This window comes from Phascolarctos cinereus, unplaced genomic scaffold (assembly GCF_003287225.1).
Source record: "Phascolarctos cinereus isolate Bilbo 61053 unplaced genomic scaffold, phaCin_HiC Scaffold_1;HRSCAF=81, whole genome shotgun sequence".
NCBI lineage: Eukaryota > Metazoa > Chordata > Mammalia > Diprotodontia > Phascolarctidae > Phascolarctos > Phascolarctos cinereus.
Genome location: NW_027555514.1, coordinates 138,926,502 through 138,950,020, shown reverse-complemented (window position 1 = coordinate 138,950,020; position 23,519 = coordinate 138,926,502).

Sequence of the window (23,519 nt, the reverse complement as noted above, 5' to 3'; positions counted from 1 at the left end):
AGCCTTGCCTGCCACCTCTTTCTATCTTTCCCTCCACTCAAAAAGCTGTTTCATGCCTCTTTTATGTGAGAAAATTTACCCCATTCTGCCTCTCCCTTCCACTTATCCCAGTATATCCCTTTTACTCATCCATTAGTTTTATTTTATTTTTTAGATGTCCCATCTTAGTCAGTTTACACCCCTGCCCTTTATCTATGCACACCCCTTCAAATTGCCATAATGAAGAAAAAAATATTCTTAGGAATTGCAAGTATTACCTTCCCATATAGTATGTAAATAATTTAAGCTTATTGAGTACCTTATGATTTCCCTTCCAGCTTTACCTTCTTATGCTTTTTAATTTTGTTTTTGAATGCAATTATCTGTTGTTTTTTCACCAAGAATGCTTGAAAACCTTCTTTCACTAAATATCTTTTTCACCCCCTGGAAGGATAAATACTCAGTTTCCCTGGGCAGGTAATTCTTGGTTATAACCCAAGCTCATTTGCCCTCCAGAAAATCATATTCCAAGTCCTCTGATCTTTAAAAGTCATAGCTGCTAAATCTTATGTGATCCTGACTATGACTCCATGATATTTGAGTTGTTTCTTTCTGACTCCTTGCAATATTTTCTCTTTGACCTGGGAGCACTGGAATTTGGCTATAATATTCCTACAATTTTTAATTTTGTGATCTTTTAGGAAGTGATTAGTGGATTTTTTTGTTTTCTATTTTACTTTCTAGTTCTGGGTTATAGGGCAATTTTCCTTGATAATTTTTGAAAGATGATGTCTAGACTCTTATTTTGATCATGGCTTTCAGGTGGTCCAATGATTATTTAATTATATCTCTGTGATCTATTTTCTATGGCAGTTGTTTTTCTGATGAGATATTTCATATTTTCCTCTATTTTTCATTTTGATTTTATTTTTTTCTTGATTCTCATGGAGTCATTAGCTTCCTCTTGCCCAATTCTAATTTTTAAGGGATTATTTTCTTCAATGAGATTTTGTACCTCCTTTTTTCATTTGGCCACTCCTTCCCTTCCCTTCCCTTCCCTTCCCTTCCCTTCCCTTCCCTTCCTTCCCTTCCCTTCCTGCCCCTGCCCCTTCCCCTTGCCCAGGGTCACACAGCTAGTAAGTTTTATGTGTCTGAGGCCAGATTTGAACTCAGGTCCTCCTGAATCCAGGGTTGGTGCTGTATCCACTAAGCCACCTAGTTACCCCTTTCTTTTTTCTTTTTTTAAATTTCTTTTTCTTTTTTTCCAATTTTTTTTAATGAATTCTTCTCTTCATTTGATTTTTTTTGCCTCTTTTTTCATATTTGGCCAATCTTATTTTTTAGGGTATGATTTTCTTCAGTACTTTTTTGTGTGTGCCTCCTTTACCTAGCTATTGATTCCTGCATCACTTTCATTTCTTTCTCCCACTTTTCCTCTGCCTCTCTTATTTGATTTTTTAAATCCTTTTTGAGGTATCTCTGGGCCTGGGACCAATTTATATTTTCCTTTCAGGCTTTGAATGTAGCTGCTTTGATTATATTCTTGTGAGATTGTGTTTTGATTTCTCTGTCACCATAGTAACTTTTTGTGGACAGGTTTTTTATGTTTGTTCATTTTCCTAGACTTTTTGTTGATTTTAAATTTTCTTTTAAAGTTGGGCTTGACTCCTGGGGTAGAGGAGGTGCTATTCCAAACTTCAGGATTTTTTGTGCTCTTCCATTCAAAGCTAATTCTGGGGGTCTGTAAGTTTCAGTTCTTCCAAGGTGGTATGTTTTAAGGAGAGGTGTGGTCTGTACTCTCCTGGTATGTTCTGTGATCTGTGAGCAACAAAAAGCACTCTTTTCCAGTCTGGAACTATGATCAGGGTTCCTGCTCCTGCTAGTCTTCCTCTTTACCCTGAGACTGAGACCAAGAACCATGTATGGGTAATACAACAAAATCCTGCATGCAGTCCTAAGAAAGTATTTCCTGTATTCTTCTTCTAACCAGTTTTCTGACCTCCTTACTGATTGTGGGTTGCAGATGCTAATACTGATTCAGTCATTCTGCAGGCCTGTTATTGCTTTGCTTGGGCATGGCCTGTGTCAGGGCTGGACTGCACTCCATTCTCACCTCAGTGAGACAGACCTTTTTGTGTTGACTTTCTAATTTGTTTTGGCCTATAAAATTATTCCATTGCCTCCTTTTGTTGCTTCTGCTGCTCCAGAATTGATATTGAGGCATAATTTCAATGTTGTTTGTGGGGGGATTTGGGAGAGCTCAAGTGAGTTCCTGCCTTTACTCTGCCATTTTGGCTCTGCCTTCACACTCCTTCAGTTCTTTCAGGTCACTACATATATTGATCCCAAAACTTCATTTCAGCTTTCTCCCTGCTCCCATTGTTTGTTGTCCTTGAGATCTTGAGGAATGAGAGTATTTTAGAATTGTATAGTTTTGAGGGACATAATCCAATTTCTCCCATTTTACTGATAAAGAAACTGAGCCATATAGGGCATGAATTTTCCATTGTTAAACAGTAGGTAATTGGCAGAACTTGGATTAGAACCCTGCTATCTTCAGTCCTAACAAAGTGCTCTTTCCCCTACCCAAACTATATTTATGAGCCATGCCAACTAATGAAAATATGAGGAAAATACTTAAGTGCATTCTTATATAACATCATCTAGATTTTGTAGAGAAGTCATAGATTTGCTAAATTAGTATTGCAAACCATTGTTCTGTATCGAATTATGGTATCATTTATTAATGACTTTTCTGAGAGATCACAAAAACTCAAAGCAAAGGAAACGTAAGTATTAGTGAGTCATAATTCTACTTTATTTTTAAAAGTTTAAAGTCTAAAAACAAATAAACAACAACAACAACAAAAAAGGATTGACTTGGTGGCATGAATCTTTTAAAATGCCATGGCAGGCAAGTTAGAAATCCTGCATTCAGATAATAACTTGGAATTATTTGGTTTCTATTAAATAGAAATACCTCTAGTTGCTACATAAGATGTTTAATATAAAGGACAGAAATTAAAGCACCAAAAATCCAAAAAGTAGTGGCTCCTGCGGAAAGGGTAATATTCTGAAACATAGTATCTGCTTCAGGCAAACAAATTTAATTAAATAAACTCTATACCATCAAAGATAAAGCTGCATTATTTATGCATTGACAATGATGCTTTGAATCTGGGGGAAAGAGATGAGTAAAACTTTTTATGGCAACTTATGAAGAAAAGGGTAAACATTCTGGATGCTGAGGTCAAAGTTGTATAAAGCCAAAGTTATTCATAGAAGCAATGATTGAGTTCGCTGAACTTTTCCATTCAATGGAAATAGAAAGTTGAAGTGGCTATACAAACTCACCAATATGTGTTCATCTCAGTAGCAGATGATGAAGTGAAAAGAGTATGATCCATGGAGCTGGGATGACCTGAAACATGCTAGTTGTATGTGACCAGGGATGAAACACTGAACCTTTCAGTGCCCCTGATTTTTTTTAAAGATTGCATGTTGCATTTGAGTGGTTGATCTGCATCATTGGAGAAAATGTCCACACTGGGATGTATTGTAAATTATAAAATCATAGGTCCAGACTCTACACAAATGAATAATAGGAGCTATAGTAGATAAACAGTCTTAAAGTCACTTGTAAGTATGGAGGGGTTCTTTTTACAGGTATATAGCTTGAACTTCTATGGCCTCTAACAACAATTTCAGATAAGGCCTTATCCTTAATTACCTGCAAAATATTTGAAAGATGGCATCAAGATTATAGTCTCTGACCACAGTACTGAACAAATGACCCACCAAATGATAAACTCTTCAAGCTTTTGCCTATATCCAACCATATAAAGTACTTGAGCTACTTAGCTACAGACTATTGAGATTTCTTAGTTCTGCCCTTCATTCATTATAGGAAAACCACTATGCAAGATTAGGTCATACTTTCTTAAAAAGACTTGATAAGCAACAATAACATAAACATACATTTTTCCCCCAAGGTATTTTCAAAGTAATCTATACTGGCAATCTAATGAAGAGATGAGTGGAAAAAAATCTCAGGCATTTCAGCTTTTAGAAGAATCAACTTTTTGCGCACTTGCAAGAAATTTTTATTTTCACATTATAGGCTACAAAATGTAGACCATGATGAATATACTTCCTCAAAGTCACTCAACACATAGCAAAGGCTGAATTTCCATATAACTTTTAATATATAACTAAGATTCATAATGTGGTAACTTCAATTTCAAATTCACCACATACATATTGGGTATTCATGGGATGCAGACTGATGTACTTGGTGCTGTAGGAAGTAGGACTATATAAAGTCTGCCCTCATGGAGCTGAAAATCTATAACACAGAGATAATAATATCAAAAGCACAAAATAACTTTGAATGAAATGGTGCCTTCCTAAATCTCCTTTCCTTCTCCTGTCTCTATCCTTAGCTATATATAAAAATAATTACTTAGACTTAGATCTCTATCCTAGAAGCTCATAACTGAAAATAGGCACACTGATATGGATATATATGTAGCCAGGATATAGGAAAGAGAAGAGACAAGAGAAGGAATAAGCATTTATATTGAAATCTCATCCAATTCCACAACAATCTTGTGAGATGTTATTTTCCTTTTACAATTGAGGAAATTGGGGGAAGCAGAAGTTAAATGCCTTGCTCAGGGTTGTATAACTAGTGTGTGAGGCCTAATTTGAACCCAGTGCTCTCCTCACTATACCACCTCACTGCCTCCATATAGGGAATATTTAAAAATGTTAAACCCTAATATAAATGGCATCATGTTAATATCTCATATAGGTATAAAATAAGCTTATCTTAGTGGAAGTGAAACTTAGCTTAGCTATGGTTCAACTGTAAGGGTGAAGGCATGTGCTTGGTAAACTTAGAAGGTACATTCTGCTCTTTGGCTTTCTAAATCATAAGGATCATGGGAAAAGTTGTATGATTTCAAAGGGATCTCTAGAGTTTTTTTCTAAGGTGGTCTGATTTGGATTATAGATCTGGAGATTTTGTAGATCTGTCGTCAAGTTGATCTGAAGAATTGGGGCAACTATACTACTGATCTCTATATCCTGGAATCTTCTGAACTGAGAAGGATCTAGTGCCTACCTCGATCATTTCAAATTAGAGGGGTCTTGGAGAGGCTTCTCCTAGACAGAGGTAAAGAACCTGTGGCCTCAAGGCCAAATGTGGCCCTCTAGGTCCTCAAGTGCAGTCCTTTGACTAAATTCATACCTCACAGAACAAACAGTTTTTATTAAGGGATTTATTTAGTAGATGCTAGGACTTAGTATCCACCTTAGCCTGAACATGCAATCTTTGGGCCTTAAATTAGACTATTTTTGGAAGTTGTTGGTAGTGGTTGAACATTTGACTAAATGTGGTCATCTCAATATTTTGTTTATGTTTTTCCCCAGCCTTATTCCATCTCCATTTCTAACATAGTATTCTGTTCAGGAAGAAGTGTGTTAGAGATCTAGCTTTAAAGTCAGGAAGACCTGGGTTCAAGTTTTATTCATGAAAAATAGCGGCTGTGTGATCCTAGTCAAATCATTTAATATCTCTTTTCTTCAGGTGACTTTCTAAGATTAAAAGTTGCAGAGCAGGTGCTGACTTCCTTTGCTAGAGAGTTTTCTCTATACTCTATACTATATAATGGAATCAGAGATTGGATCCATTTTTTTTTTTGTAGAACACTGAAAGCTACACAAAATAGGCCATTTGTGTTCAGTTGAAAGAACCACTTTACTTATTTAGCATATTTTTAATCACTAGCAATTAAGAGAAAGTGGAGATTTGCTGAATGACTTATGTGTGTGGCTCTAGAGGGCAGAATCAGGACTAATGGGAAAAGCTTGCCAGGAGGATGATTTTGATCATTATTAAGAAGACTATGCTAATTCATAGTTAGGGCTACCAGAAAATGTTATGTGTTCCTCCATGGTATAATGGTTTCCTTGTCATTGGTATTCTTCCAACAGAGGCAGGCTGACTACTTTATGCAGATGTAGAAAGAACTCATACTTTGATTAGAGGTTGGATTAGAAAATATCTAAGCTCCTTTCCTACTATATTGTAACATATGGGTTCTGAGCTTACACATACACACTAATAGGTCAGTTCCCCAGAGTATAGATTCAACACCTCCTGTTAGGGTTCTAGAAATAACCCTGAAGGTTTGAGATGTGTTTTCCATTACTATTACTGATAAGTCCCTTTCTATTTTTCCCTAATCTATTGCCAGTGATTGATGTCCCAATATCAGTTAATTATATGATTTTCTCAATAATAATAGGTTAATGTCAACTAGCTTTATAGAGGGATATTTCCTGGCAGAATTACAAATAAAAATCCCACCAAATGAGTCTTTCTACACACTCATTTGTTCCTTGAAGAAAGTGCAATCAAACTTAAACTGGTAACTACCAAACATTGCCTCCACCCCCCATCTTCCTCCATTAAGTATCAAGTTCATTTGTGATTGAGGAATACTAAGAGGATGAGTCCCTCCCTTGCTTTCAGGAGACAGTGTCTTTGTTCCTGGGTTGCTGTATTACTTGGTTAGTTCAAGCCGATTGCTCCTCAGAGTAAACTGCACCGAATTCAACTGCTGTGGCTGTTGCCAGATTCTGCTGTGGAATCACTTACTGACATCCGATGGCTATTCTGGCTTTTTAAAGTACGCAAAATCCTAATTTAGTCTCTTTCATCTCTGACACTCATTCACCTTATTTCAGGAAATAAAACAAACACAACAGAGACAGGAAGTCAATTATGCCATGCATTTACAGCCAAGTGGGGAACATGTGGGAGAAATCCTGAATTCCTTTCTCCACTTGAGTGTTTAAAGTAGTTGTCATAATTTGAAAGCTACTGTGGAAGAGTTTTTCTCTTCTTTTGAGAAGAAGTTGCAACATGCAGTTGCAAGTCATAAATCTTATCATTATGCAGTAAGGTGATAATCATGGGATACACACACACACACACACACACACACACACATACACACACACACGAACATTCTAAAGTGGGGACGGGAATGACCTGTCCATTACAACAATTGATTCTTGGAGTAAGAGTGTGCAATTCAACATAGTTTATAAGTCAAATAAACGATGAGAGAAGCTTGTGTAGAATGGGAAGAGTTGGGAGGATTATGATGAGTTATACTAAAGCTTGGAGGATGGATTTTTAAGATTTAGAATCAAGGAAACAGGGAGACACAGACAGACTTAAAGCAACATATGTAGGCGAAAATTTTTAGTGGGTTAGTAAAATGTCAGATAATGGTCATAAATGGCATTTATTTTTATGTTTTTTATGATTAGATTTTCTGCTTAACACTTACTGTTCTCTGCTATTTCAGTGCTCCACACAATCTTCTCTTATAGATATCTTTTCTAATTTGTAATGTTTCTTCGTTTCTTTCTTTTCAGGCCAATCTACTCATCTGATGTATTCATGTCACTGAGGAATGTGATAAAATATAGAATATTTATTGCATACTTTTAAAACAAGGACCTACAGGATATTTGAAATTATTATGATTATGTGGAATTTATATTAAGAATGCTATACTCTAAGCAGAACAAAGAAAAGTTTAGGGAGAGTGGTGAGGGGCATCCAAGATTGTATCTGTTTTGAAGAATAATACCTTAAATGGTGATGATTTGCTTTCCTTATGCTGAAAACTTGCTGAATGTTTCAGAACTAAATAAACAAGCATTTAGAATCACATGATTTTGCATATTAGGGAGAGGATCCATCAGCTGATGCTGGTGCTGAAAGTGGTGATCAGGATATAAGGAGGATGGTAATAATTCATCAATCACTAGTCAATGTGGGAAGCATGTTAATGCAATTTAGATAATTGTATTGAACAAAGCTAAGAACCAAGGACTAGGTGAGTTACTGAGGCATAGACTCCACTGGGGTACACAGCCATGAATCATTTCACTTGTGGACTTTGCCTATTTCAGATTTCTAATAGCATCACAAAGAATGTCCCTTAGCCAAGATGATTCATCAGCCACTAATTAGAGATAGAGGTGTCAAGAAGATAGAAGAATATACTGTTTTGTGCGTGTTCAGAGTTTGATAGATTTAGAGATGGAAGGGACCTTTAAAGTCATGTAGTTCACCTGTCTCATGTTATAGTTGAGGAATCTGAGATCAGAGCAGTTAAATTATTTGTCCAAGGTAATTCATGTCTGTGTGGCAGAACTAGGATTTCAATCCATTTCCTTTGTCTTCAAATCCAGCCCTCTATTTTGCAGGGTGGGGGAAAAGTACAACTTGGAGCCAATTTGAAGGGTGATTATAAAGAAGCTATGTTGAGATTCAGAAATCTAGGAAAAAATAAAAGTTATAGATTTTGAAGGAATTCATCTGTAATTTGCAGACATTTTATCACTGGGTTCCAACCAAATCTTAGCATTAAGATATTTATCTTAATTTCCCCACATGCATTAAAACATACAAGTAAATATCAAAGATAAAGTCATGTTTTAATTAATTTCATTTTTAAAAATTAACTTGATTAGGTCTGAAACCTTAGAAATGTTCTGCTATGAAGTTTTCACCATGTTGCTACTGGATTAATTATTTTGACTGAATGAACCACTGTCCTGTTAATTTCTAAAGATTATTCATGCTGATTTTTTTTCCCTATCTAATTGATGGGCAGTTACCCAACTATTTGTTACCATGTATACATACACTATGAAAGAGATGCATTACAGTCATTCTAAATAGCTCAAAAGGTAGTTTTTAGGTTCTATCACCAATGGAAGGAAAGGGTCCTTTCATCATTTCTCAGAGTAGAGTTGAAAGCTATCTGTCTTCACTTAAAATAACAAGAGTTATTCCTTCATTTCTTGATAAACTTCAGATTGCAGCATACTTAATTTGCAGTCAAAGCAGTGTGTCAACATGGGATTGGACTAAGACATATTCAAGAACCTTGGACTGTTTTTTTTTTTATCAAAGGCCATGGTCAATGTCACTTTTGATCTTAGTCTAAGAAAGTGTTGAATCTGTCATTTTGGTGAGGAGATCAGTTGTATTTCCAAAACAAAGAAATAATTATACCCAAGAGTACTTTGCCAAGAGGCAAAGAGTATAAAATAAAATGAATAAGGTACATGAAATGATTAATTTTATATCCTAGAGTCAATTAAGGGAGGAATACCAGCAGTTCTTGGAACTAAAATATGAAGTGCAGCCTTCTGTAATAAAGAAATTGATTTGGTGATAAAAATAAATATTGATTATAAAAAGGTATATTTTACTACCAGAGAACTTTAAGCACATTAATTATCCTCCTTTTAATCTTCTTAAAACTCTACAGATCTTACAAAGGATTCACTTAGTAAAATCTTCTTCCTGAAGAGGTTAAAAGGTAGTAAAATATTTTATTTTTATCTAGTTTTCTTATATCTAAAAAAGGGACCACTGAAAGAACAGAGAACTTATTCCTTAAAATAGAAAAATGAACATATTGAACCAGCAAGATATTGTCCTATCATATGTCAACACAAATCTGATATCACTTTCATTATATATGTGTAAGTATGTATATGCCTGTTAGTCAACAACCACTCATTAAACAACTGCTGGTACCAGGCATTGTACTAAGTGCTGTGGATACAAAGAAGGGAAAATATAATCCCCATTCTCAAGGAGCTCATCATCTAATGGAAGACATATACTGCTAACAACTATGTATAAACAAAATACAAGCCAGATAAATTGGGGATAATCAGCAGAGAGAAGGCACTAGCATAAAGGATTATCAAGAAAGGCCTCCTGCGGAAAGTAGGATTGTGATTCTTTTAGTCTTCTGGATGGCATATATATGCAATTTTTTGTACATATTGTATGATGAAGCCAAATGTATGTGAATAACTAGCAGTTTCACTACCAAAAATGAAAGATAGATTTTAAAAATCCTGAAAGGGCACTGATTTCTTCCAATGAGATCACTATTGGAAGACAAAACCATGAAAATGGCACATCCTATTTACAACTCCACCTCCTCGGTTAATTTCTAAAAATGACAGCAGGAGGGTATGTTAAGATCTAATTCTTTCTTTCATAATCTTAAATTTTCTTTGCATTAGATGATTCTGAGATTTATCTTAAAAATGTGGATTTCTTTGTGGCAAAATATTGAGGAAATTCAGCATAAGTTATTAGGCAAGCACATATGTTATTGATAGCTGAATTTGAAAGATGTACTTTTTGTCTTGGTATATAAGTAATTCATTATTAATTTATATAAACCTTATTATAATCTGGAAAAAAAATTGGCACTGGTTAAATCTGCAATATGGTATAGAATAGGGGTGGGGAATCTATGGCCTCAAGGCAACATGTGGCCCTTTGACTGAATCCAAACTTCACAGAACACACATCTCCTTAATAAAAGGATTTGTTCAGTATAACTTAGACTCAGTCAAAAGGCCATGCTCAAGGACCTAGCAGGCCATTTATGGCCTGAAGGCCACAAGCTTCCCACCCCTGGTATAGAAGGTAAGGGAGCTAGATAGCACAGTAGATGGAGCTATAGACCTATTGTTAGGAAGATCTGAGTTCAAATCCAACCTTGGATGCTTGCTATTTGTGTGACCCTGGGCAAGTTTACTTAACTGCTATCTGCCACAGTTTCTTCAACTGTAAAATAGGGATAATAATGTCACATACCTCCAAGGGTTGTTGTGAGGATTAAGACAAAGTACTTAAACATCACTTTTAAAGCACTTAGAACTAAAGAAATATTCATTTTGTTCCTTGCTTGCTTTCTTCCTTCTCCACTTAGAGTCTTAATAACCTGGATTCAAATCTTGATTCAGACTCTTATTAGCTTTATGATCAAGAACACATAATTTAATATCTCTGAGCCTCAGTTCCTTCAACTATAAAATGAGAATAACAATAACACCTACTTTTTGTGAGAGTTAAATGAGAAATGTGGGTAAAGTGTTTTTGCAAATCAAAGTACTTCATGTTGTTATTCAGTACTCTCCCACTGTAACTTCATGGGGTGGGATTTTCTTGGCAGAGATACTGGAGTGGTTTACCGTTTCCTTCTCTAGCGCATTTTATAGATGAAGAAATTGAGGCAAACAGGGTTAAATGACTTGCTCAGGGTCACACAGCTAGTAAGTATCTGAAGCCAGATTTGAACTTATGAAGATGAGTCTTCCTGATTCCAAGCCTAGCACTCTATACACTGTGCCACCTAGCTGCTCTAAGTACTTTATGAATATGAGCTATTTTTTATTGCTTTGGGAGGCATGTGATTTCAATGTTGTAGGAGCACCTCTTGGGAAAATTATCTATACCAATGTAGGCTAACCTATTGTTCCACAACTTAATCATCTTAGACAATTGTCTAGAGGTACTAAAAGGTTAAGTGTCTTGCCCAAGGTTATTTAGCCAATACATATTGGAGGTAGGACTTGTACTGAGGTCTTCCTGACTTAGAAACTAATTCTCCGTGCCACATCTTGTTCTTTCTCAAGCTGTTATTGTTGGCAGTAGTGATAGTAAATTCCCTATCCTCACCAATCACTCATAGTGCTTGAAAATTCAATTTTGAAATGCCAGCCTAAGGTGACTGCAAATGCTCTTTGTTTATCACACTGATCTGGCACTCAATATTATAATCATTGTTATATAAAGTTACTCTCAATAGCTCATATTTTCCCCAAGGAAATTACATCTCCTAATTTCTCTTTTCTTGTTCTTTCTTCCCATTCTGCCTCTATTTGGGAAACAGAACAATATGGTAGAATTAGATACATAAGGAGATTCCAACTAGTTTGACTGTAATTAGCAATTTTCCCATTGGCTTTCGGGGCAAGCTTCACTTGTTCCAGCTTTGGAATGTATGAGAGAGAACTGGGTTAAGAGAAAGAGAACAAGACTGTCACCCCTTTTAAAATGTTGCCTCGTGGTTGCACATTGGGATTTGTTCAGTTTGCTTTCATTCTGTTAAATGGAGCAATAGGTTAGGAGTTAATGGCCAGCCACCATGAAGCATACATTTCTTATGATTTTCATTTCTCTTATTCTCAGTTCTTTGGAACATTTTTGTGTGGTTGTTCAATGTTTTGCAGTTCTTTTGAGAGCTGTTTGGTCATTCCCTTTGATATTTTATCTATTGAGGAAGGCCAAGGTCTCCCACTGCATCCAGGGCCATCTTCAGTTGTCCTGATCTATATCTTGCAACTGGACCCAGATGTCTCAGGAGGAGAGAGTGAGACTGGTGACTTTGCACAGCCCTGCTTCACTTAAATCCAATTCACTTACAAGTCATGACTTCACCCTCCCAATGTCATAGTCCTCTTTGAGAATAAAAGACAAACAATAATTGGGGAATGGTTATGAGTTTTATGTATTTATAAGACTGCACACACACATATATAGTTTATATATTTTGGATACCAAACCCTTATCAAAGAAGTCTGATACAAAGATATTTTCCCCATTTGATCATTCCCTTCTTATTTTAGATGCATCATTGTTGCCTGTGAAAATACTTTTCAGTTTTAAGTTTCCCTCTTCTTCTATGAACACAGTATTATATTCCATCAGTTACTTTACTTTAATCATTTGTTAAATTCTTCTTGTTCCCACTGGCTCTCTTCCCCTCACCTTTGATCAACTCTTATAGTTTGCTATACCTTTCTCTTTAGGGTTTTATTGTTTCCTTTTTCTTTCCTGCTTTTATCTGGTTAAATATTTCTCCCACCTTTTTTTCTGTTAGTCAAGTAGATTCCTCCTTTTTCTTGTCACTTTTGCCTAGACCTGTTCCTTAGTTCTTAATTTTCATTATTGTGTCCCTTTCCACAAAGGATTTCTCTCACTCTCTTCATTATCCCTCTTTCTTGTTACTCTAGACTCCCTTCTCTCATTCACAACTTCTATAATTATCTGGTTTCTCTTTTTTCTCCACATTCTTCATGCAATTACATTTTTTAAGGTATCAGTTCTAGGTTTTTCCCTCTAGATGCTTTCTGTCAAAGCCTTGTAGAGCTTGTCCCATAGGTACCCCCTTTCCATTGTGCCTCACTTTCAGAATAATACTAATTATTGCATGTGTCAGAGAGGATACTACTCTGTGGTAGGGCCCCTCTTTCATCACATCCCTGATTATGCAGCTCACCACTGATCTAAACCCTCTCTTGTTGACCTCCCTCCTCCCTTAATTTGCCTGGAAATCTCCTCCTATGTTCATGATCACCTACTTCTCTAGGTACCAGTTGCCTCCAAGAATTACAACTCCCACCCCTCCCAGGACAAGTAGACTTCAAGCACCAAATTTCCCAAGCCTCATACAATGTACGGTCCTCATCTCCCTTCACCAGCCATTTCTCTTCATCCATAGGATCAATCATTAGTAGAACCCTCTCCCACCTCCAAAGTGAGGTCTCTTTCCTTTCCCCCTAGACTTTTCAGTCTTTCACTCCTCCACCACATCACTTACTCTCCTATAGGGTAATCTCTTTCTGAGCCCACAAAGATCACCTTCCTGTCATTGCTTGTCCTTGATTTGATGCTGGTGTATCACTTATTCCTTTCTACTCCTCTATTCCCCTCCTTCTCTTTATGTACCCTCCCATGTTGTAATGTAGTCCCACAAAAAAAAAGGACTGATTCATTTATAATTCAACAGACTAGGTCTCTGCCTTAACTGACTTTTTGGGTGGTCACAGATGGATGCTGTGCTCTTTTTTCTCAGGCTCCATGGAGTGCACAGTCCTCTTCCTGCCCTCTACCCCCACCCCCCAATCCCCATACACAGAGTGTACTTGCCTGGTGACCTGTCCTACTGCTTCTGTTTCCCAGTTCTCTAGTCCAGCACAGGCAGCTCTGAGACTGTTTTCCTAAAAAACCTTGTTTAGAATTTCGTCGCACTGGTGCTTTTTCCTTCTATCTAGGCCAAAGCAAATTTTTGCAGTCTGGAGCTGGGGTCTCTATGGCACTAGAAGGAGGGAGGGGGGACTGAAGTGTAGGGATGGTTTTTGATGTCTGTTATCTCCTTGAGTCTGCTAGTATAAACTTACTGCTGGTAGCATGGAAGGTAGGGGAGAAGTGTTGAGTGAGCTCGATCAATTCCTGAATTTTTTTTTGGCTAGGCAGTGGGGTTAAGTGACTTGTCCAGGGTCACACAGCTAGTAAGTGTTATGTGTCTGAAGCCAGATTTGAGCTTGGGTCCTCCTGAATCCAGGGCCGGTGCTCTATCCACTGTGCCACCTAGCTGCCCCTGGGTTTTTCTTTAAACTTCTTTTGGATTCTGTACATCCTAGATCACCAAGACAACTTTATCTTTGGTGTATAATTTCGGCGTGGGAAAAGTTTGAGATGTCGTGGGGATCAGAGATAATGTCTAGTATTCCATCTTGTTGCTTACATGAACCAGAAATACCTCTGAAGCTTTTCTAATTTTTTTTTTAATAGAACAGATTTCTATCATGGAAGTTTGACATTGCCTCACTTAAACTAAGGTGAACAACTTTTGTCAAAATGACTGCTTCTAGAATATAAAATCTTTATTCATTGTAGACATTGAAGGAAAAAACATCAGCCTATATAATTTCTAATGTTTTCTTTTGACTTTTGTCATTTTGTACTTTGCAGAGACATGGTCCATTTGATCATAGGTTATTAAATCTAGAACTTGAAGAGACCTCAAGAACCATCTTGTCCAACCAACTCCTTCATTTTGTAGATAGAGAAATAGAAGCCCAGAGAGATTGTGTCTTTTCCCTAGATGACACATGTAGTTAGTGTCAGAGGTGGGATTTGAACCCAGATTCTTTGCAAAACTAATGGTACTTTTATTATACTGCAAGTTTATGAAGTATTACTTGGATAGCAGCATGACCAAAACCACAAGTAATCAAAAGATTGATTATGATATTATTTTCATTCGTATGTTAAAGGATATGCCTATTGCAGTGTTCCTTTAAGTATGTTGCTTACATTTGTTGGGATGGAAATAGGTAGTCCATGTGTTTAGCTGGTCCTTTTAGAAAAGAGCAACAGTGAAACTGGCATTCCTTCCAAGGGACAGATGCTCTCATGTTGGCACCATGTGTTGATAAATTCAGCCATTATTTTATTTTATTAAAAATAATTTAAAGACCAAAAGCTTGGAGTAGGTCCCTGCTAATGCTAGCAGGTGGCAGAGCTCTATGGAGTTTTTGCTTTCCCTTCAAAATGTTAATTGCACCAGCCATCTATATTAATGGTATGCTGAAGTATATCCTGTCATATGCTAATGCTATCAATGATGACCTCTATATCATTTGTGGCAGCTGGTAGTTATACTTTAGAGGAATAGGAGGAGGGCCCTGTAATTTCTCCAGCAATGACAGGACAGGACTTTTTTGTTTGTTTATTTTAGGAGAAAATATTTCATGGTATACTTGGGAAACTATACCAGAAGTTCAGAGACAAAGTATATAGACTGAGTTGGGAAATTGGGACTCTTTTGATGTTGTTGATTTTTTCCAGCTGTGACTATTTCAAATGAATTCAGTTTAAAAATCAATTAAATTTCTACTGTATTCAAGACTCTGTGTTCAAGATGTTATGAGCTACACATAGGTGACATAGAAAGATAGTATGGAGCACACATATGAGAACGAAACTGTTCAAGCTGGAAGGAAGCTCAAAGGACCTCTCTCCCCCCACCCCCACACCAATTTACTCACTTCACAACCTCTAACTAAAGAATAAGGCAGAAGTGGTTCCCTAGTATAGGTCAGAGAGTGGGAATGCAGATCTTCCTAAAATAGTTTTCATCTTTTGACAGATCTCTTAAGAAAATGTGCTTCCTTGTTTGTCATATACTTGAGGGCAGTACAGTTTGGCATGGCAGAGGATAGAACCTGGGTAAAGGTTACAATTGCAGATAAAGAGATGGAAACCACAAACATAAAGTGAATTGCCCAAAGTCTCAAAGTTAGTAAATAGAAAAGAGCAGGGATTCAAATCTAATACTTCTGGTGCCAAATCTTAGGCTGTTTTCACTATGCCATGATGGCTGTCAAATGCCTTCTAAAATATTCAAAGAGTCACTATAATGTTGAAATGATTTGGGGGCAAGATTTTTCTCTTCTCCACTTCCTGTCTAATTCTAGCTTTTTTCTAGGCAGATCAGAATGCAAATGAAATCAACAATCCATTAGAAAGGTGAGTGATTAACAGGAAAATTCACATGAGTTCTTACGACTGGAACACCCATTTAAGTCAATCAAGCCAGAAACAAACATTTATTCAGCAACTACTGAGAGTGAAACATTATGCCCTAGAGATGCTTTGAATATTTTTGTTATTGAGCTTAGAAAGATGAAATTCAGTTGCACAAAGGTTTACAAAGAGTCCCCTTTGGGTAAGGCACTATTAATGTACATTAAATAATTTCTAAACCTTCATGACAGTGCTTATCCAGATGCTACTTGATTATTACTTTTATTGTTATTGTTATGATGATGATGTCTTCATCAGGACTGTTTTGAGACTGTAAATTTACCTTATCCATTTATAGATGCATAACATATTTAAATAACAACTGGAAATTCTCAAGGATTTAGGACATTTTAAATTCTTTTCTGCCAAAAGCTGGCCCCCCTTCTTCTCCAGGGCTAAGCTAAGTAGAATCATTAAGCCATCAACTTTTTGACTCAAGATATGGGGTGAAAGGAATAATTTGTTGGTCTGGAAAAGGGCATATTTAAGGATTTTTGAACCCTGGGTAACAAACAAAATGCTACTGAAGAATACTGCAAAAGACGAGAAAATGAAGTCTTTTCAAGGCATAAAATAAAGCAACTAATTTGTCAATAATTCAATTCCACTAACTCATATGTGCATCATAGTTTATGTGCATTAAGGTTAAGGAATCATATTGTTTTAGAACTGGAAGGGACTTTTGAGATCATGTGGTCCAACCACTAGTATGAGGTTGAGGCTTACATGTGACTTGCCCGAGAAAGCTAGTAAGTAGCAAGCCCCATATTTAATCTCAGATTCTCTGATCAGGAACCTAGTTATCTTTCCATTAAACAATGCTTCCTCCCCATGAATTATCCTTCTCCTAATCTTGAGGTAAGGAGCACATACACACTCAGAGGCTCTGATCCTGTTAAAGCTGGAAAGGGTCCTAGGGACTGTCTAGTTCAATACCTTTGTTTTACAGAGAAAACGAGAAAAACATTTTAGGGGGCTATTTTCTTTTTTTTGAGGAAAACAAGAGTTCTGTTTGTTAATTGTTTCTTCTAATATTGTGGCCAAAAATCAGCTGTTAAGAAAAAGTAAATGATTTTCCTCCAGGAAGATACTGATTACAATTCATGTGGAGACTGGCAGGGATCTTGGAAGTTATTGAGTCCAGTTACTGCATCTTGTAGAAAGAGAGTATCAGATTTGGAATTGGAAAACCTGGGTTCAAATCTGGACTCTGCCACTTACTTCCCATGTGACTCACTTCTTTTCTTCACCTATCAGATGAAGGGGTTGGAAGCAATATTGATAGTCCCCTATGAAGATGTTGAACAGAATTGGGAGATTGGGCACAGCCACAATGAAAGGCTAATTGAGTGGATTATAGCCTCAGGTGAACTCCAGAGACTTCATGATGTGGGAAAGTCCAGGGCTTTTCCTTTTTGGGGTACAGATCCCAAAGACAAGATCTTTTCCTTTTAGGAGTTCAAATCCCATCCCCATCAAAGACATCAAAGTTCAGAAAGTTAAGAAGTCAAGTGACTTATACAAGGTTACACACTAGTTATTGGCAGAGCTCAAATTAATTCTGGGTCTGTTGCCATCCAGTCCAGTATTTTGCACCTCACTGATTTCCTTCATATGATGTGAAGCCAGCAGTCATAATGACAAGACTGTAGTGTCTATTTGTCAATCCAGTAGGGATATTTTTAAAAGGAAAATGATTTTTCTTTTTTTAAGTAACAAAAGATGGGGGAAGAGTTCAGGAGAAAGATTGGATTAATATTGTGGTTTGACAAATCAGGTCTGGGTATTGTAACCTGTAGAAATTCTGAAATGATTTGTTAATGATATTGGTAAAGACACCTTGAGATGACTTACACTTAAGAATCAGCCTCAAAATGCCTCCCTCAGCTTATCTTTTAAAGCTTTATATCCTTTGGATGTGAAACAACAAAGGATAAATTTGCACAAATGGATCTAATTAATCACAGAAAATAGCATGTTCTTTCCAGCCAAAATACACAAATTTCATTCTAAATTTAATAAGAAATGAATCTATTAAAGGGAAGTTGTCTATATGGCTTTTTTTCATGAATGGATTGGGTGGGGGAATGATTTTAAATAGTGTATTTTACTTAAGGTTGTAAACATATTTGTGTTACCACCATTGGTAGTGATTGTGGTGGCAAATTACAATGCATCCTTTGAAGAAGTTCATTTAAAATTGGTCCAATATTTAGTATTATTGTTCACATTGGTCTAATGATAATTACCTCTAGTTTGAACTGAAGCATTGGAAAGCTTCCATTCCAAGTTCAGCATTTGTCAGGTCTTGTTGTATATTGGAAACAGTGCTGAGTATGGAGTCAGAAGAACTGAACTAGTCATTTAAATCTCTCTATTTCAGTTTTCTCATTTGTAAAATAGAGAGGATAATTCTTTCTTAGAGGCAATTAGGAGGTACAGTGGATAGGGTGCTTGCTAAGTCAAGAGTCAGAAAGAATTGTGTTCAGATCCAGCCTTAGATACTACCTGTGTGACGCTGGGCAGGTCATTTAGGTTATTTACCTTGGGTCCCTTCCCTTCCCAGAATGTGGTAAGGAGAGCACTTTTTTAAACCTCAAGGAATTAAATCAATGTAAGATTATGCCTGTATTCTAGTGTGCTATTGCATCATTGAAATGTAATATAGGAAACTCAGAAGAGAAGAACCATATTGCTGGTGAGTTCAGAAATGGGCTGTAGGGGAAGTGACATTTTTTGAAAGAGTAAGAAATGGCTGAATCATGATATGTTGGAGTAAGAAATGGGTGGTAATTAGAAAATGAATATAATAGCCCCTGGTCAGAGAAGGATGATAGTTAATACTCAATAAACATTGCTCCTACTATGTGCAAAACATTGTCATAAGCTCTGGGGATACAGATACCAAAAAAGCGTCCCTGCCCTCCAGTAGCTTACAGTCTTTTGGGTGAAGACAAAACATAAAAGGAAGCTGAAAAGCTGGGGTGGGGTGGGGGAAGAATCCAAAGAAGGTATCTGACTTGAGGACATGATAAAGTCAGTTGTAAAGTAGTGCCACCAGGTGAGAAGTGAGGAGAGGGTAAGTAGGTGACACACTGTATGAAAAAGAAATACAAAGAATTTCATAGAAAGGATGGATCTCTTTAAGTTGGGGTTATCATGAAAAGCTTCTTGAAGCCAGTATCATTTGAGTTAAGTGTTAAAGGTTAGTCAGCTAGTTGTTCAAAAAGTGAGTACACAGAGTACTTGATGTAGGAAGGAAGAAAAGTGGGGGGAAGAAGAGTCCCAGGAAGAACATTAGAGAGCAGTGAACATTAGGGACCAGTGAAGAAAAAAGATAAATACTGTATCTGACAGCTAAGAGGAGAATCAGGCTAGTACATTGTCATGGAGACCAAGGGGGGAGAGAGAAGTCAAGGAGGATAAAAATTGAGAAAAAGCCCTGGGATTTAGTGATTAGAAGGTCTTTTTCCACTTAGAAGAGAAAGATTTCTGTTGAGTACTTCACATTGAAAGTAGATTACAAGGTAGTAAGGCAGAAGTAGAAAAGATTTGGAAGAAGTGAGTGTAGATTTTTTCTTAAGATTCTTGATAATGATAATGAAAAGAAGGAGGAGAATGGTAAATAGCCCAGGGTGGGATAACCTGGATAGATTGTTTAGGAAGGAAAGAACTAGTTAGTAGAAAAGTAAGAACTTAAGGAAAAAAGGAGGGGAGAGACAGAGAGAGACAGAGAGAGAGAAAGATGCATATATACATACATACACATATATGTGTGGATATATGTATGTAAATATACACATGTGTGTATATATATATATATATATATACTTAAAGTATGTATGTCTATATACATATATATATATATATACATACATATACACAGACATTCTCTTAAACTCTATGAAATTCTGGACAAATTAAAATATTTTGGAAATTCAGATTTAAAGACAAACATTTAGAATTGTCAAATATTAAATCTTGGAGTAGAAAAAAGCTTTTCTTGCCAGATTCATGTATAAATAAATTTGCCATGAGCTTACTTTTTTTTGATCAGATTTTACTTATTTTTAGTTTTCAACATTCACTTCCACAAGATTTTGAGTTCCAAATTTTCACCCCATCTCACCCCTCCCTCCACCCTAAGATGGTATGCATTCTAAATACCCCTTCCCCTAGTCTGCCTTCCCTTCTGTCTCCCCCCCCTTCTCTTAACCCCTAATCCTTCTATTTCCTTGTAGGGCAGGATAGATTTATGTACCCCATTTCCTATATTTCTTATTTCCCAGGTGAATGTGAAAACATTTTTTTAACATGCATTTTTAAAACTTTGGATTCCAAATTTTCTCCCTTCCTCCCTCCCCACCCATCCTCATTGAAAAGGCAAGCAACTCAATATGGGTTATACATGTGCAGTTATGCAAAACACAGTAGTCATGTTGTGAAAAACTAACTCTATTTCCCTTAATCCTATCCTGCCCTCCCATTTATTCTATTCTTTCTTTTGACCCTGTCCCTCCTCAGAAGTATTTGCTTCTGATTACCTCCTCTCCCAATCTGCCCTCCCCTCTATCATCTCCCTGCTCTCTTGTCCCCTTCTCCCACTATTTTCCTGTAGGGTAAGATAGATTTCCATACCCAATTGAGTGTGTATGTTATTTCCTCCTTAAGCCAAATCTGATGAGAATAAGAGTCACTCATTCCCTCTCACCTTCCCCTGCTTCCCCTCCACTGTAGGAGCCTTTTCTTGTCTGTTTTTTTTGAGATAATTTACCCCATTCTACCTCTCTCTTTCTCCTTCTCCCAGTATAATCCTCTCTCACCACTTAATTTTATTCTCCATATATCACCCCTTCATCTTCAACTCACCCTGTGCCCTCTATCTATCTATCTGTCTATACATACATATAATTTTTTTCCTTCAACCACCCTAATACTGACAAAGTTCTCATGAGTTACAAATATCATCTTTCCATGCAGTAATGTAAACAGTTCAACCTTAGTAAGTCTCTTATGATTTCTCATTCCTGTTTACCTCTTCATGTTCCACTTGAGTCTTGTATTTGAAAGTCAAATTTTCTATTCAGCTCTTGTGTCTTCATCAAGAATGCTTGAAAGTCCTCTATTTCACTGAATGACCATTTTTTCCCCTGAAAAATTATACTCAGTTTTGCTGGGTAGTTGATTCTTGGTTGTAATCCTATCTCCTTTGCCCTCCAGAAAATTATATGCCATGCCCTGCATTCCCTTAATGTAGAAGCTGCTAAATCTTGTGTTATCCTGATTGTGTTTCCACAATACTTGAATTATTTCTTTCTGGCTGCTTGCAATATTTTCTCCTTGACCTGGGAACTCTGGAATTTGGCTACAATATTCCTAGGAGTTTTCCTTTGGGGATCTCTTTCAGGAGGAGATCAGTGGATTCTTTCAATTTCTATTTTGTCCTCTGGTTCTAAAATATCAGGGCAGAGTTCCTTGATAATTTCTTGAAAGATGATGTCTAGGCTATTTTTTTTGATCATGGCTTTCAGACAGTCCAATAATTTTTTAAGTCTCTCTCCTGGCCTATTTTCCATGTCAGTTGTTCTTCCAATGAGAGTACTTGAGTTATAAACTCTTTGTGAAGGTAGAGGTCTGCTTCCAATGTGCTTCCATGCTTCAGAGGTGTTGTGCAGCTGTTTTTAGAGACACTTCTAGGGACCTGAAAATTTTCAGTTTTTCCAAGGTGGTATGTTCAAGGGTGAGGTGTTTACTCCTTTCCTGGCCTGTGCTCTGGTCTGCTAATGACCACAAACACTCCTTTCTGTCCTGGAACTGTGAGGAGGATTTCTTCTGTGTAGCCGCTATAAGCTCCACCATGCCTGCGCTCCTTCTTGCCCCAGGAGCACCCCTCAGAACTGTGACCCAGATCCAAGCATAGGCAAAACAAGAGAATCCTGCATCAGCAGAGAGATCCCTGCAATTCCTCTCTGATCAGCCACTGGATTCCCCCTCAGTCTGTGGGCCAGAAGCTCGGGAAGCAGCTGCCACTCCAGGGTGAGCTCAGGGACTGGAACTGAAACCACCTTGCTTATTTCTCTCTCCACAGAAACAGACTTTTCCCACTGACCTTTTAAGTTGTCTTTGACGTTTGTGGGTTGAGAGGTCTGGAAACAACCACAGCTGTCCCCAATTCAGTCCTCTGAGGCCTGCATGTCCACACTGAACTGTACTCCTCTACCAACCTGGCGCTATATACCTTTCTGATCAACCATTCAGGTTGTCTTGGGCTGGAAATTTGTTTTACTCTGTCTTTCTGTGGGTTTTGCTGCTTTAGAATTTGTTTAGAGCCATTTTTTATAGGTTTTTGGAGGGGTTTGGGGGAGAGCTCAAGCAAATCACTGCTTTCACTTTGCCATCTAGGCTTTGCCCTCCATTGGCTTATTTTTAAGTCACATTTTTACTATAATTCATGATTTTCCCACCTATCATTTACAAAAACCTCTTTACTTTGGCATAAGTTAAACTTTCCTTTTTATTTTTTCTCCTTTTTCTTTTTTTTTCTTTTTTCCTTTTTTTTTTTTTCCACAACAACAGCAATGACAAAAAAAAATGATCTTAATTTTGTTGTACACGTGCTGGTAATAGGGGATTCATACTGTATACCATTGGAATAACATGTTCACACAGCAGGTGTAATATTACCATGAAAAATGCTCTGCTAAATGGATAGGAAGAAAAGTAGGTTGGCATCATAAGTTATATATAGTTGTGTGTCCTTTCACTTAAAATGGCATTTCAGAAAACTCCAAACCTGTGGATCCATTGTTACATTAAAGTCTCAGGAGCTTTGGATAACTTTTATACTTACTTGTTCACTCATAGTCAGATAAATAATAATTTATGAGGCTCTAATACTACAGATTTGTATAATCAACATTAAAAGAGCCTCATAAATGTGACCCCAGCTCTAAGTATCTTCCCATTTCTATCTATCCAACTGACCAAGCAATTAGTCACCCAGCGTTTCTTAAGTGATTACTCTGTGTCAAATAGTGTGGGATATAATGAAAAATAATCTGTGAGATCATGTTAGACTCATTTTTAGAAATATGCTGGAGGGAAGATAGTACATTCAACTCAATTGAGTCAAAAGTCTGGGTTTGAACCTGCATCACCTGTGTGACATCCAATTCAGTTCAGTTCAAGGAACATGTATTGAGAAGTAGCATGCAAAGAAGACAGAAGCTGGCATCAGATTTAGGAAGATCTTAGTTTGAAT